At 34.8% G+C, this 15,211-nt stretch overlaps 2 long non-coding RNA genes and 2 pseudogenes across 3 annotated transcripts; all 4 read left to right on the forward strand.

Moving 5' to 3' along the window:
• On the forward strand, positions 1,637–2,984 carry LOC104788201. The gene is made up of 2 exons (XR_768175.1): positions 1,637–1,821; positions 2,579–2,984. It is a non-coding gene; the product is annotated as an uncharacterized LOC104788201 (long non-coding RNA).
• On the forward strand, positions 5,742–7,163 carry LOC104788202 (annotated as a pseudogene).
• Positions 7,673–13,969, forward strand: LOC104788205. 2 transcript variants are annotated; one of them, XR_768208.2, is made up of 25 exons: positions 7,673–7,827; positions 7,976–8,073; positions 8,241–8,266; positions 8,361–8,406; positions 8,530–8,647; positions 8,760–8,844; positions 8,947–9,008; positions 9,102–9,189; positions 9,286–9,353; positions 9,531–9,761; positions 9,874–9,934; positions 10,070–10,102; positions 10,206–10,280; positions 10,599–10,670; positions 10,750–10,873; positions 10,952–11,032; positions 11,166–11,376; positions 11,487–11,925; positions 12,037–12,057; positions 12,233–12,424; positions 12,507–12,613; positions 12,721–12,814; positions 13,066–13,175; positions 13,436–13,724; positions 13,803–13,969. It is a non-coding gene; the product is annotated as an uncharacterized LOC104788205 (long non-coding RNA). The 2 variants fall into 2 exon arrangements; XR_002038276.1 differs by lacking the exon at positions 13,803–13,969 and having other exon boundaries at positions 13,436–13,728.
• LOC109132953 lies at positions 13,970–14,579 on the forward strand (annotated as a pseudogene).

Below are 15,211 nucleotides of genomic sequence, written 5' to 3' on the forward strand. Positions count from 1 at the left end.
AAAGCGTACAAAAATAAAATAGTTACATCTTTTGACCATTAGAGGGATCGGATCACGATATATAATTCGAGGAGTTGGTTCAATTGTCTGAATTATAAAACAAATTAATGTTCTAGCTAGCACAAAGTAAAAAAAAAAAAAAAAAGCTCTTCTAGATGACTAGATACAGAACTCTAGTTTTTTTTTTTCCTTCTGAATGTGTACAAGATTACACGAGTTGTTACATAAGCAACAAAATAACAGAACCCTCACGGCAGAACATGTCTTTTAAACCAGTGAGAGTATACAAAACTTTACCAAAAAGTAGAGCCTTACAAAAGCTCATAAACATTTGCCTGACTCTATAAACACCACCTAAAAGAGGATTAGGCCATCTCAGAAACAAATAAACTTTGTAGCCAAACCGGATAACCTGAAGCTACATAGGATTGAGAAAGATTGAACTTCGTCACACTTTGTGCAATGAGATAGGCTCCTCTGTTTGTTGCACGCGTTTCTTTTATCATTGTCCATCCCAAAAAGAAATGCAACATTCTTGTCAATTCAGTTAACTGACCTCTAAAAGAAGGCCATGCTTTTGGTCGATTTACTGCAAGTACCAACTCAGAGGCTTCAGCTGCAAAAACTACCTTTCTGATTCTGTGGCTTTTCATACTTTCTACTGCCCATACCAAAGTCACCAAAGACGCTTCATGCCAAGAGTTGATGTGTGAAAAAGATCTCCTGCTATGCGTCAAAACCTGACCTTGGGGATCTCTCAGCACCCAAGAAGCCCCAGCGATATTCTTTTCTTTTGACCAGGCTGTTCCAATGTTGCATTTAACCCAGTTTTCCTCAGGAAGCTTCCACTTCTTTCTTTCTTTGCTTCTTTCTTCCTTTTGTCTTTCTTGACATTCTTTGTCAATCTGATTAGCCAAAAACCACTGGGATGTGTCTGCTTTGATTTTGACCATAGTTTCCAGAGCTAAAAACTGTTTGCCCTCTATAGCATATTTGTTTCTATTCTTCCATAGAACCCACATGATCCAAGGCCAAGCCTGGCGAATATGCAAAGGCACTTTCCTATCCTTTTCCGTCAACAAGCAGAATTCCACATTAGCATAAAGAGAGTCTGGACTAAAGCCATTCTTGGGATTGGGAAAGTCAGATAAAGCCCAAACCTGTCTTGCTACTGAACAAAAGAAAAGGACATGGTTAATAGATTCTCCATCCAGTCCACACAGAACTCTAGTTTTGTACGTGGTTTGGGTTTTACAAACGAAAAAGAAAAAAATTTCTTAAGGTTTTTAATTTTCCATTTACCGCATGGAATTGTGTATCTAGATAATCTCATGCTCTTTGTCCAAAAAAAAAATAAATAATAAATAATCTCATGCTCTATATGCTTCTCATGAATATTTAGAAAAATAAAATGAACCCCCCACGATTCTTACTGCTGATCATGATGTTTGGGAGGCGAATACAAAAACAAAGGAAGTTAGAATACGTCATTCGTCATTTAATTACTCGTGCGTATTTTGCTCTTGCTTTGATCATGATCCTTAATTTGCGTTTAATTTTGCGTATTATCTTTCCTTGTGCAACATATATCACGTAAAATCCACGCACTTACAGTAGATATGTTTGTGATCTAATTCTCAAGATACAATGTTTAACTTAAAAACCAAACATCACTATAAATAAATTTCCAAGTCTAATAGATTGATCTCACTAAATATAAAGGAAAAAAAAAAAAAAAAAGCTGGTACTAAAGAAATCATAATTAGATGGCCAAAGTACTCAATGTCGTCATATTAATCCTACTCGTATTCATGATAACTGGTAAGTTATACATTTCTCACACAATAACTATACTTAGGCCTGGGCCGGAGCCAGATATCCGGCCTTTTTGATGGTATCCGGATCCGTATCCGCTCCGGCCGGATAGACAATTCTGCTATCCGAATCCGGAACCAAAATCCCGGATATCCGGTTTTTTGTTATCCAATAAAATCTCGGTTATCCGTCGGATATCCGAAATCCGGTTTATTTTGTTAGATGGGCTTCATTAGGAAAACCCAATAAACAATTGTGAGAGAATAAAAGGGTTTGGCGTTATTTATAGAGAAGAAGTAGGACACATTTTTCTTTTATACTCGATGTGGGATAAGTGGATGAAGGAAGGGAGAGTTGAAATGTTCCACATCGATAAAAGCAAAATTTATCTTTTCATATATGCACTACATATACGTGTTTATTTCACATCTAATAAATATATATTAAAAATATAATAATATAATATACATTTGGCCGGATCCGGATATCCGACCCGATTTTTTTCAGTAACCGGATCCGTATTCGTATCCGGCCGGATAGTGAAATGTAAGATCCGAATCCAGATCCGTTTTACCGGATATCCGGGTTTTGGATCGGATACCGGATATCCGGCGGATCCGGTTATTTTGTCCCAGACCTAGGTCTATACTACTAATAGAAATGGACAAATGGTTCATCATACTTCATAAAAATATATAGGGGAGTTATCAAATCGTTAAGAAAATTTAAACTACAATTTTTTTGTATTATTCTAATAATGTAGAGAGCAACGCAGCAGCATCAGCATGTCTCAGTTTCATAGGTGAAGGGCCACCAGTTACGACACTAGCTCCATGTGTAAACGACGCATGTAAAACCACATGTGAAAGCGTCTATCCAACGTCTTGCTCTGGACGCTGCGAGAGTCATCAGGGCGGCGTCCATTGTCACTGTTATGGTCCATGATCATGACTTGAGATAACAAAATAATTAGGAATACGAATAATCAAATGTGTAACGATACAAAATAAGGAATGAGAATATTCAATATAATATATATATATATATATATTCATTTTGTTTGCTCCTTTGTAATTTATAGTTAAATTTGAATTTGTATAATGTCTATCTTTCTTAATTATTCTGTAAAGCCAATCTGAATCGAAAAAATAATATGATCATTTTTACCATATGAACCGAGACGACAGACATATAAATACAGGATTGCATATATAATTATCCAAAATTAGGTTATAGATTGAAGTTTTTAGTTGGTTAATGAGTCTCTCTTCTCAAATATCAGTGATGTTCGTTGTAATCCATTCGTAGTGAGACTTCATTGACTTTTACAGTTTTGCTGACCAAATTGTAACATGCATGAGAACCGGTGTGTGTTGTCAACTTGTCAAGTAAGTTACTTGTATCTCCTCGATAGGCTTCGTATATCTCTATTAGCTTAGACTAACTCTTTGGTGCCTTGTCATCGATAATGAGTTATTCTCTCTTATCATTTTCTTTCTTTAACTGATTGTTGTAATGGTAGTATGGTACTTACATGCATGCTTTCATTTTTCAAGATGGTTTACTCTTTACTAAAAGTAGTAATGTATTTTTTTCTTTTTGGACGTTTTACATGTTTCCGTAAAATGTGATAGGCGAAGATGGTGAACGGAAGATAGTATGGAGAATTTGAATCACTAACATGAATAAAAAAAGAAACCAACTAATCAGAAAAGTTTGGTACGTATAGCAATTTGTTTCTAATGCAGTAATGCTCACATAATTATGGAATTTCTATTTGATAATCTTAATTGGGAACTAAAAAAACTAGCTTAAAGATATTATCTCAGAGAAATGTTTGGTTGATGAACATTTGAGATATCATCTCAGATATTAATTCACCCAATCAAAAGTTCACAGTATAAAGCCAATCTGAATCGAAACATAATATGATCGATCAAATTAACTTATTTTTTCCATATGAATTGAGACAGACATATATACATTATCAGGATAAATATTGAAGTTTTAGTCGACTAATGAGTTGTGACCCTCTCTTCGCAAATATCAATCAATCAATGAGATCGACTAACCAATGTCCGTTGTAATCCATTTCATAGTGAGACTTTGATGACTTTTTACAGTTTTGCTAACCAAATTGTAAAATGAGAACCGATGTGTGTGTTCAACTTGTCAAGTAATAATTAAGTAGCTTGAATCTCCTTGATCGGCTTCGGATATCTATTAATTAGTTTTATACATATAACACTTTGGTGCCGCCTTGTCATCGATAATTAGTTATTCTCTCTTACCTTTTTAAAAAAAAAAAAAAAAAACTAATTGTTGTAATGGCATGATGCATGCTTTCATTTTTCAAAATGGTTATTCTTTGCCAAAAAGTAATGGATTTTTTTTTTTTGGGACGTACGTATCACATGTTTCGGGAAAAATGTTTGTGATTGACATTTAAATGGCAGTCCTTATGAATAACAAATACAGGTTAGTTTATTTTGACTTTTCAGCTATTTGTCTATTGAGATTGTCGAAAACTAGAACAAGATTAACCAATCGATTATTGCAAACTTTAGTTTTTATTTTTTAAAAGTTATAGAAAGCATCTCTATTAAAAAGACCCAATTATAATAGATAAAACTACAAGCAGTATATGTAAGACGCAAAATATACCGGGAATATCTACAAGAAATACAAAACTATATGGATCATATATGAAATAAACTAAAAACATAAAAACAATTACTGTTTTTTTTTTTTTTTTTTTTGTCTCAGTTTTTATTCTTCAGCAATTTTGATTTTAGGAGATAGATCTTCTCTTCATTGTTCCCCTCTGCCACAAACAAAAGAAATACATATCAGTATTAATAATAAATTTCTTAAAATAAGATACGATATCTAAAATTTAAAATATTCTTACCAGCATTTTTTTTTGTTAGTGTTCATAAAACTTAGACCACTAAAAATATATATTGCAGATTTGAAAGTTCCAATCTGTTGTCACTATGAAAAAATCCAAAATAAAATTGACATTTAAAATAGTAATAATATAATTATTATAAAAAAGTATATGTAGCTGTCAAAACACTATAAAAAAAAAAAATAGTTAACCTCATCTCCGAAGACTAAAAGCTCGTGGTTGATTTGCGCAACCTCACTTCGTAAGAGACTAATAGTGTAATCAAGCCTGGTTTGCTCTGCAGTAAACGAATAGTAAGAAATTCAGAAAATTAATCAAAATTAAAAAAAAAAAATTGTTTAGCTTTTTTTTTTTTGTGATGCGTCTGTCGTTCTTGTCAAACATATGAAAACACTAAATCTAATTTTGAGTCGACCTTTTACAATTTTGAAAACTTTAATACCATTATACTTTTAATGAAGTCTTTAATTTTAACTAAGTCTCAATAACATCTTTTGTACAAAACTTTTAAAAATTAAGGAGAAGTTTATATTTGTACAAAAATATTATGGTATTAAAATTTAAAAATATGAATAGTATTGTCTTTACTACATTTCAGTTTAGGATTTTAAAATTTAGAGAGAAAATAGATGCACCCATTATTCATTGAAAAAAGTTATGATATTTTAGGTATTTCAAAAATTACAAAAAGAGATAATTTAAGATACTTTTGGAATGAATATCTATAAGTAAACACTCTTAACTTATTTAAACTCCGTCTAGATTTGACTTTTAATATTGTCGAAAACTACAACAAGATTGACCAATAGATATGGCAAAATTTTAGATTTTTTTATACTATAAACTATAAAGCAGCTCATGTCTATTAAAAAGACCCAATTATATAATAGATAAAAACTACATGCAGCATATGTAAGACGCAAAATATACAGGGAATATCTAAAATAAATACAAAACTATAGGGATCATATATGTAAATAAACTGATAACATAAAAACGTAATTTTTTTCTCTTTCGCTTCGCTTATTCTTCTCCCAATTACACTCTTTTCGCCGCCAGTCTTCTCTCTGCGTCTCGAGCCTCCGGAGCAGTTGAAGAATTCGTCTTTTCCATCTCCTTTTAAAGGTAATTCAGATTCTCGATTTCTTCATATTCGCATATTATTGTTCTTTGCTACTCGAATCAGAATTAAGAGTGTTTAGGGTTTTTGATAATCGTGTTTGTAGATGGCGAGCAATATTATCATGTTCGAGGATATCTTCGTGGTCGATAAGCTAGACCCTGATGGCAAAAAGTTCGATAAAGGTATTTACTTTTTCTCAAGTCACGATCTGTAATGCTTGTTATGGCTTAAATCAAGTTTCTGATTTGTGAATCTTAGTTTCTTCTGTTTGTTTTGTGTTTTAGAGAAATTGAAATCCAAAAATATCTTAACTTTATTAGTTTTTAAAGCCTCCCTTAAGTTTGTTTTTATGTTCTGTCTTCAAATTGATTGTGTCCCTGTGTGTGTTGTTTTGTGGTGACAGTTACGCGTGTGGAAGCTAGGAGCCACAACTTGGAAATGTTTATGCATTTAGATGTTAACACTGAGGTTTATCCATTGGCTGTTGGTGATAAGTTCACTCTCGCTATGGCTCCCACTCTTAATCTCGATGGCACTCCTGATACCGGATATTTTACTCCGGTAATGATGATGTCTACTACTTTCTGTCTGCTTCATGTTTGTGTGTATAAATTGCATTTACATACTCTTATCTTAGGATTTGGTTGGGTCATAACTTTTAAATGCTAACTATTCACTGGCTTGATTCATGAGATAGGAATAAGACTATATATGAATGAAATTGAGCAAGACTTTAGTGTCTTGAATCTTTGAAAACCAAGAATGTTTGTTCATCTGATTTAGTTTCCGTCTCGCTCTATTACAGGGAGCAAAGAAAACACTTGCGGATAAGTATGAATACATTATGCACGGGAAGCTTTACAAGATCTCTGAGCGTGACGGCAAAACTCCAAAAGCGTAAGAGTTCCATATACATCTGATCAACATAATCGAACGTTTTTAATCAGTCTTTTCCCAAATAGATCCAGTTTTAACTTACAGATCAGCTAACCATCATGTTTTGGTTTCTTTCTTAAAATTATATGCATGTTTCCAGAGAGCTATATGTTTCGTTCGGCGGGCTCCTGATGTTGCTACAGGGAGATCCGGCTCACATTTCTCACTTTGAACCAGAGGCTCTTTCTACTCATGAGGAAGCTGTGAGATGCTCTGTTGTCTGTCTATTAACTGAATTAATAGAGACCTTTATCTCATGTTGAACTTTGCTATTATAACTTGTGCTATTTTTATGAAGCAACTGTTGTACATCAGTGATTTGACTGCTCGATCGAAATATGTTTGTAGCTCCGATTAATTGAAGAAGATAATAAATTACTCTGAGGCCAATAACATTAAAGACAGACATTAAGTTTGATCCCGGAGATTGGCCACGTCATCAACACAACCCAACCTTTCCTTTTTCTTGTTTCTGTAATTTATTTGTTCACTCACATCCAAATCTAAAGCAAACTTTTCTTGTTTACAAAAAAGAATTTGTGTCTCAGATCAGATGTCCATTAATCATAGTTTCTTTTATTTGGCAAAGTGTGGTTTTCTTTTGTTTTTGTTTTTAACATTTTTAACTGAAAAATAAAATAAAAAGGAAAAAACTTGAAAAAATAAAAAAGCGGTGTGGACTGTGCATTAATGATAGATATATTCCCAAATCTATCATTAATTTCCCTCTCCTAATTAACGGCTAAATAAGGTTGACAGAAAATAAAAAAAAACGACTAATAATTTTTGACCGTTGGATGTAAAATCCTAATTGCATCATCCAATGGCTTTGGATCCTCCTCTATATATCTAATCTGAAACGTTTCTGCTTCCACCACACTCAGAGACGTTCTTCTTCCGAGAAAAGAGAGAGAGAGAAAGAGAGAGAAAGAGAGAGAAATAGAGAAAGAGAGTTCTGCGGCGACGAGACCAGGGAGAATCCACTCTGAGTTTTAAGGACGACGAGACCAGAGAGAAGAGAGAGATAGAGCGAGCCGTGTTTGTAAGGGCGACAAAGCAGAGTTTTTTTTTTCTTCTTCTTCTTCTTCGATTTGATTTTTTTTTTTTTTTTTTTTTTTTTTTTTTTTTTTTTTTTTTTTTTTTTTTTTTTTTTTTTNTGTATCTTTTTCTGATTTGATGGTTTCAACAAGTGTTTTCGAGTCTCGTCCGTGGATGGTTTCAATTTCAAGAAGACAGTGATGGTCTTCGTCTAACCCTAATCAATCAATTACGTCTTCCTTGTCACAGAGTGAGTCGGATTTGCTTATAAAGTTTCCTCTTTTTTTTTTTTTTATTTTTTTATAACAATTTAATTAGATGTCAGATGTGTGTGTGTGGGATAAAGACTGAAACTTTGGTCTCATTGTTGCTTCTTTAGATTGACAATATCTATATAAGGGTTTATTTTCTTCGCAGGTTTGAAGATGATGATGACCCAACAGGTAACAGTAGTGGGATAAAGACTGAAACTTTGGTCTCGTTGTTGTTGCTTATTTAGATTGACGATATCTATATAAGGTTTTATTTTCTTCGCAGGTTTGAAGATGCATATTCTAATTCTTATGAGAGAAATCGTCTTAAAGTACAATTTATTGTTCCCTCCTTCGTCTTCTTCTTCTTCGTCGATTTGATTTTAGTTTTGTTTTCTTTGTGTCCTGATTTAAAGTTTCTATTTTTTTTCTTCTGATTTGATGGGTTTTAACAGGTGTTTTCAAGTCTCGTACGTGGATGGTTTCAAGAAGACGCAATCGGGCAATCTGATTCTTCTAGTCTTTGACAGTCCCCCTCCCCGGAACAATCAATTACGTCTTCCTTGTCACAAAGTGAGTTAGATTTTGCCTTAAATTGTATTTGTTTCTTTATTGTAACAATATATTTAGATGTGTGGGATCAAGACTGAAACTTTGATTTTGTTGTTGCTTCTTTTGATGATAGATAATTATTACATATATTTGGTTTATTTTCTTCGCGGGTTTGGAGATGATGATGATGCATATGCCTTATGACCCAACATGCAACAGTTAAGTAAATTTTCTTTCTTCATCTGTGTAAGTGATTTCTCTAAATCCTTTTCTTTGCTTTAAGTGGTTAAATCCTTTTCTTCAATGTTGTATTTGTGAAGGTACTTGGTGGACTGAGAGAGGTGACTGGATGTACTCCGGGAAACCTCATTGACTGAGAGAGGTGACCCAACATGCAACAGTAGTATAACATCCTCTTTTTTTTTTTCATTTGGTTTCTAACACATGCTATTAACTTGTTGTTATGTTCTTTCAGGTTTTGGATGCTTCTCTCTTATAGATGAGACTATGAGAGTAATGGCTTTGATGGACACGCTTCTTCTTCTCTGCTAACGTCTTCTAGGGTTTTGTTCTTCCTCTTTACACCACGTCTTTTTACTTCTTTTCTTGTTTTGTTTTGTTCCTTAATGTTTCTGTCTTCGTTTTTCCTGGTCTTTTAGAAGCAAACCATGATCAAATCATCACGTATTACTAATCCATGCTATATTGTCTTCAAGCGTTCTCACAGGTTCCTTGCTCTAAAACTCATCTCTTCCATATTACAACCACAGTTACCACTGTTAATTTTCTTTTTGATGAGTTTTTCAGGTTTTCATGTTATTTTGGCGAATTGGGTTTTCTTTTGGCGTTGCCTTGTAGTTCAATAAATGCTCACTTACTTGATTCGTGTTTGTGCTATATGCAGGTGGCTTTCTCCATTGTGATTTATCTGAGCCCGTCGTCGCCCAAGCACTGTCTCAAATCAGACACGCCTTCAATGATTGATTTATTTGACTCTACTTTGCTCTCTCATATTAATTTTCACTTTGTTTTTTTTGTTGATTTTAGGTTTCTGGAGGATATTATATTACGATTGATCGGTGATTTGCTCTTTTTGATTGTGTCGTTGTCAAGCGTGCGTCTTCTCTTTTGTTTGGTAGGTTTTATCTTTGCATTTTTAATTCCCACAGTTCTTAATTCCTACGTATGCTATTTTTTTTTGTTGTTGTATGTAAAGCTAACGAAATATATATCTCTCTTTGATGCAGATCGTGGTGGTGGTCCTTGCACTGTGGGATTGCTCTTGTTGAATCTTATCTCCTCGTCTTGGTACGTTTCTTCTAACTGCTACATCGTCTAATGACTTTCCGAGATTTGCTATTGTGAGGTATGATTTGTTCAGTTTCCACATTCATATGATCATTCAATGTCTTTTTTGTTTTTTTTTTAAAATGTATGCTAAAGTCTGAGCTCCTCTGATGTGGTTTAATCATTCAGGTATTGCGTTCCTCTTTCTCTTTCCCCTTTCTAGCGTTTGATTATCCTTGTTTGATCTTATTATGTTCAAGTCAAATTACATATCTCTGTTTCTTTGATGCAGACCATCGAGACACCGAGATTAATGTATTGGAGGGTTTGAAGAGAAGAAAAAACATTGTAAAAGTGAATGGTTTGCGTATGATTTCTTCTGTGTCTTATTGTGTTTTTTTTAGATTCTCTTAGATGTATTAACATTCACATGATCATTCGATGACTTTTTTTTTGTGTGGTATGCTTAAGTTTGAGCTCCTCTGATGGACATGTGGTTTAATTATTCAGGTTTGCGTTCCTCTTTCGCTTTAGTAATTTTGATGCTTTCCCTTTAAGTAACCTGATGCACAACACCATGTCTCTTCCCCTTTTTCCTCTGAATCTTTCATGTTGCACATATTTCTAGTGTTTGATCTTGTCATTATGTTCATGTAATTTTTGCCTCTTGGATCTGTTGTTTTAGATTGTGGAGGATACTTTTCTCAGTGGGTGATGGTTCTGATGGATCCTTGTCTTCTCTGAGCTACATATTCAGGTAGTCTTCTTCCTCTTAATTGATTTGTTATTTTTTTTCTATATAAGTGACATTACATATCTCTGTTTCTTTGATGCAGAGCATCGAAATTAATGTGTGTGAGGGTTTGAAGAGAAGAAAGAAAATTGTGAAAGTGAATGGTTTGCGTTTGAAGCTACAACCATACAAGGAGATTGTGTCTGCTGCCTTGTTTGGATGCTCAGGTTACAGTTTCAAACACTTGTCTTACCAGTTTATGTAATTGTGGATTTACTTGAGATTTTTGTGTTCTTTTTCTTCAGGATGCAAGCAAGGCTATTGGTGGTGGGATGAGAGGTATGACTGGATTGCTATGAGAAACCTCATTGCTTGATCCATATGAGGTACTGATAACTGAACTTTCTTTATAGTAATAATTACTTGGTTATAGATCCTACATTTTGAATATATCAAGTCCTCATTCTTCCCGTCCTAAGTGTGTTGACTTGATACAACTATTTCTTTTCATTATTTCAGGGTATACACTTTGAGAGGGGGCTTGTCTCGTGTTTGATGATAATAGATTGGTTATCTGATCTACGTAACCAGGGACAACAATCTTGCTCAGCAATTCAGATAGGCTTCAAATGCAGAGCTCTACCGACCTGGTATGCTTGAAAATAATGTTTTTTGTTGGAGCAATATTGCACTTTGGCCAGAAAACCAATCATCAGAAACGTGTGAAAAGGTAAGTCATAAGTGACATTCTTAACTAACCATTCTTAACCCAAATGTGGTCTCCCATTCCTCGCTTGTAATATGTGTTTCTTCATATGTTGATTGTATTACTAACTGCAGGGAAACGAGTATTGTTCTGACCACCTGCTTCAAGATCCTTCATTTGAATTAACTCACGACTCCTGCCAATGGCTTTGATCATTTCGAATCACTTTCATTTTTTAATTTGAATCAGAATCTTTGATCATTTCGTTTCTGCTGATTTGGTGCATCTCTTTGCAGATGCTTGACTACAATGTACACGGCGGTGAGAGGAGCCTCTCTCAGACATTTCATCCAAACTTAATCAACTCACATCAAACACTTGTGTGTTCTGTTTTTTCATTTTTCTGCAGGGATGCTCAATCGTGGTCTCTCCATGGTTGATAGCTACAAGCTGTTGAAGCATGCCAAGACTTGACCGATAAAGAAACTTTTCATTTTATGTGCTCTCAGGTGGTGCATTGAATGGGTAATTCCCTTCTTCGTTTGTTCAGGTGTTTCCTCCTCTTTCATTTTGGTATGTGTCAGCTATCTCTGTTCCTTTTTTTTTTTTAATTGATTGGATTTTGACGTGATCTATTAATGTATGTTTTGCTTGTTTCTGGCATCAATGGTGTTCATATTTTAGGTGTTGGAGTCCAGGAATAAGGTATCTGTCTTGCTTCTTTCTCTTCTTTTAATTTGATCCTAAATGTGGAAGGTGACTGTGATGTTGGTAGATTTTGAAGTGATTATGCTTCTGTATTAGGATTGATTGCTTCACTAAATTGGTTTAAGGCATTAATTGTATACTAAAATCCTCTTTTTGATGCTTGTTTATGTAGAGAACCGTAGCATCTCCATCTTCAGCTTCAGTTTCCTCTACAGCGTAAGGCATAGAAGAAGTCCATGACAAAAGACAAAGAACACTAAAGATGCTGCTGCAAGCCTGGGAAATTTCCACGATGATAAGTTAGTAGAGATTATAAACACAACAATAATGGATAGAAGCCCATCTATGAAATGGGATGACGTTGGTGAGTGTTACTGTTATACTTGTCTTCTTCGTTTCCCTTTTGATGCAATATGTGGAAACACACTTATTTTGATTCATTGCAGCTGGACTTGATGGAGCTACACAAGCTATTTTACCAGCGAAATGAAGAGATAGACCGTTTGTAATTTGTATTGCATGCTAATCACGGCAGGCCATAACTTGAACCATTGTATAGTTAATGACTAAAAGCTTTGCATTATGGTTGATTTTTGGGTTTTGCCTGTGAACGTTTCCAGGAAACTTTAAATAAACATTTGTCAAGGTCTTTTTTTCCAGGATATGGCCATGGTGTTGTAAAACGGATCCAAGATATGTATGCCATAGAGAGTTTGCCCTGAAGCATCTACCTTATGATTCTCTTTTTCAGCTGGTAATGTTTTCCCCCTTAATATTTGGTCATGCTTTAAAAAAATTTACTGGCTCCTATTCTAACTGAGCCAGTAAATTATTTTAATCTGCTGGAAAGTTTTGACGTCTAGTTAATGTAGGAGTTGGTCAATTGTATTCTTGTTTCTGATTCTACTTAGGTTGATCACATTGCTTGTGTTACATTTGGTATCGCTCGTCATGTATTGACTGCAATATTTCTTATAAAAGTCACTTTTAACTTTGATGTTCCAGTTCGATACCGTCCTGACTAGGGTAACCCCTGGTGATATTCTTTCTGATCTCGCGGCTGGAAGTTGTCTCAACTGCCAAAAGTGTGCTTCAGCAAGCTGGAACTTTGGAAGGTTCTCTCTCTTGTTCCCTTTTTTCTAATGTTGTTTCTGTTGAATTTCATTTGGTAGAACATACTGTGTTTTGCTTGGAACTGGGATTAGTTTTGGTACTTATCGAGTTGAAGGATGTGAGTCTTAGAAATTTCGGAGATTTTGTTTTGTTTTCAAGAAAGGGATTTAGAATCGTGGGTGGGGTTTATTTGGTTGTAATCAAAGGGGGTGTTCCTTAGCCACTGATATGTCTAAGACATTGCGTCTGTGCTCTGTATCAGGAGTGGAGTTTAGCTTTCAGGAGATTCCCTTTCCGGACGAGACCATCTCAGCTGCAAAAGAATTCTTGGAGCCATTGGAGGCTATGTCTTCTCTCTTGTCTCAACTTATGTTGTTGGCTCTAAATGGTTTTTGGGAAATACAGTTTCTCATAGATTCTTGTTTGGTATAGTTTAAGGTACTAATGGGATAACAGTGTAATGCATCTGAGGCCTGAGAAGGGGTTACTTTAGCTTCATGAAGGTCTCAAAGTCTTTGCAAAACTGAGACCTGCTAAGTTTCTGCCACAAGGTAACCATCCTTAGCCTAATCTCAGAAGCCGAAACTCTGTTTCTTGTTTGAAGTCCAAATTATTGTTTTTATATACAGTTAATAAAGAGAGAGGTAGAAGAAGGTGTTGATCTAATGGTTATGAAAGAGCTTACAGGATGTCATTTTAATTAGTTTATCTGTTCGTAATTCTTATCTTTCTCGTTCTGTAATGGGACAGTATCTTTATATATGATGTCTCATGCATGGTAACATGTATTTATTTTGGAAAGCCAAGGGGAATGGGCATAAAGATCAATGAATGGAGAAGAAGTTGGGTTTAATATTGAGGTGTATGCCACCCACGAGGTGTACTTTATTGAAAATCTCCGATGCACATTTCCGTGGAGTGATTGTTAAGTACTATATACACTGATATTGTTGAGCATTTCTTATGTTTTACTCAGATTGATAGATTAGCTCGTGTTGCCTTGGAGACTGCTCGGAAACGGGCCTGACAAGCTGTATTCTGTTGACAATGCTATTGTCTTGGAAGTATGGTTGGTAATATAACGTATTCTTTTACTCTTTTTCCTCCCTCTTGTGTCCTGTGGAATACAGATAACACTGATGTCAGTACCGTTTTTTTTTTCTCTGCAGGCCTTAGTTTTATGAAGGAAACGAGTAACAGCACTAGCCTCTGAATATCATGATGTTGTTTACTTGTCACATATGTATGTTGACAGTGCTGCGATACAGCTTGTTTGTGACCCCAAACAGGTACGTGTATTTGCCAAATATAATATCCGATGAAGCTTTAATGATCACAGGAAGCATTGGAAATTTGGAATGCTCTGCTACTCGCAGTGATTCGTTATAATATTAGACAATCTGATCTTTGAGTGTGCAGAAGTACGAACTTGCTTAAACCTGCCATATTTAAAACAGGGGCTCTATTCTACAAACAAACGCTGCTTTTATTCCCTGATATCAAAAATACTTGAATGCTAAAAATAAAAGAGCACAACTTTCCGATTCTTTGAATTTCCATGATAAGGCAAACTCATTAAAAACAACCATTCTCAGCGCTGCAATGCTTCAGAAATATACGGGCTTGGAGAAGAAAAGGCAGAGCCAAGAGGATTGAAGACGCAGTGTTGGTTGAATGCTTAACGCAGCTCGAGATGTTTATCACTTTCGATCACGTGGTATTCTAGTCCATAACGAAACTAAAACAAAGCAAAGATTGAGAAAACAGAACCTTTTTGTCACTATTACATCGTAAAAATAAACTAGCCTCTCATACCATTAAATAGCTCATCTCTCTATGACTTTGTCGGTGGTAAACAAGGCCTTGTAACGAACCTTTGGTTTTCTGAGAAAAAGATTTAAAAAAAAATGTTTGTTAGAGATAATATAATCTGAGCATTCATCTGATTTAGTTTCCATCTGCTCTCTATTACAGGGAGCAAAGACAAATGATGGTCGATTAAGTCAGTTGAGCCTAATGGGACTAATTAAATTGTAGG

Source organism: Camelina sativa, chromosome 5, assembly GCF_000633955.1.
Source record: "Camelina sativa cultivar DH55 chromosome 5, Cs, whole genome shotgun sequence".
Taxonomy (NCBI): Eukaryota; Viridiplantae; Streptophyta; class Magnoliopsida; order Brassicales; family Brassicaceae; genus Camelina; species Camelina sativa.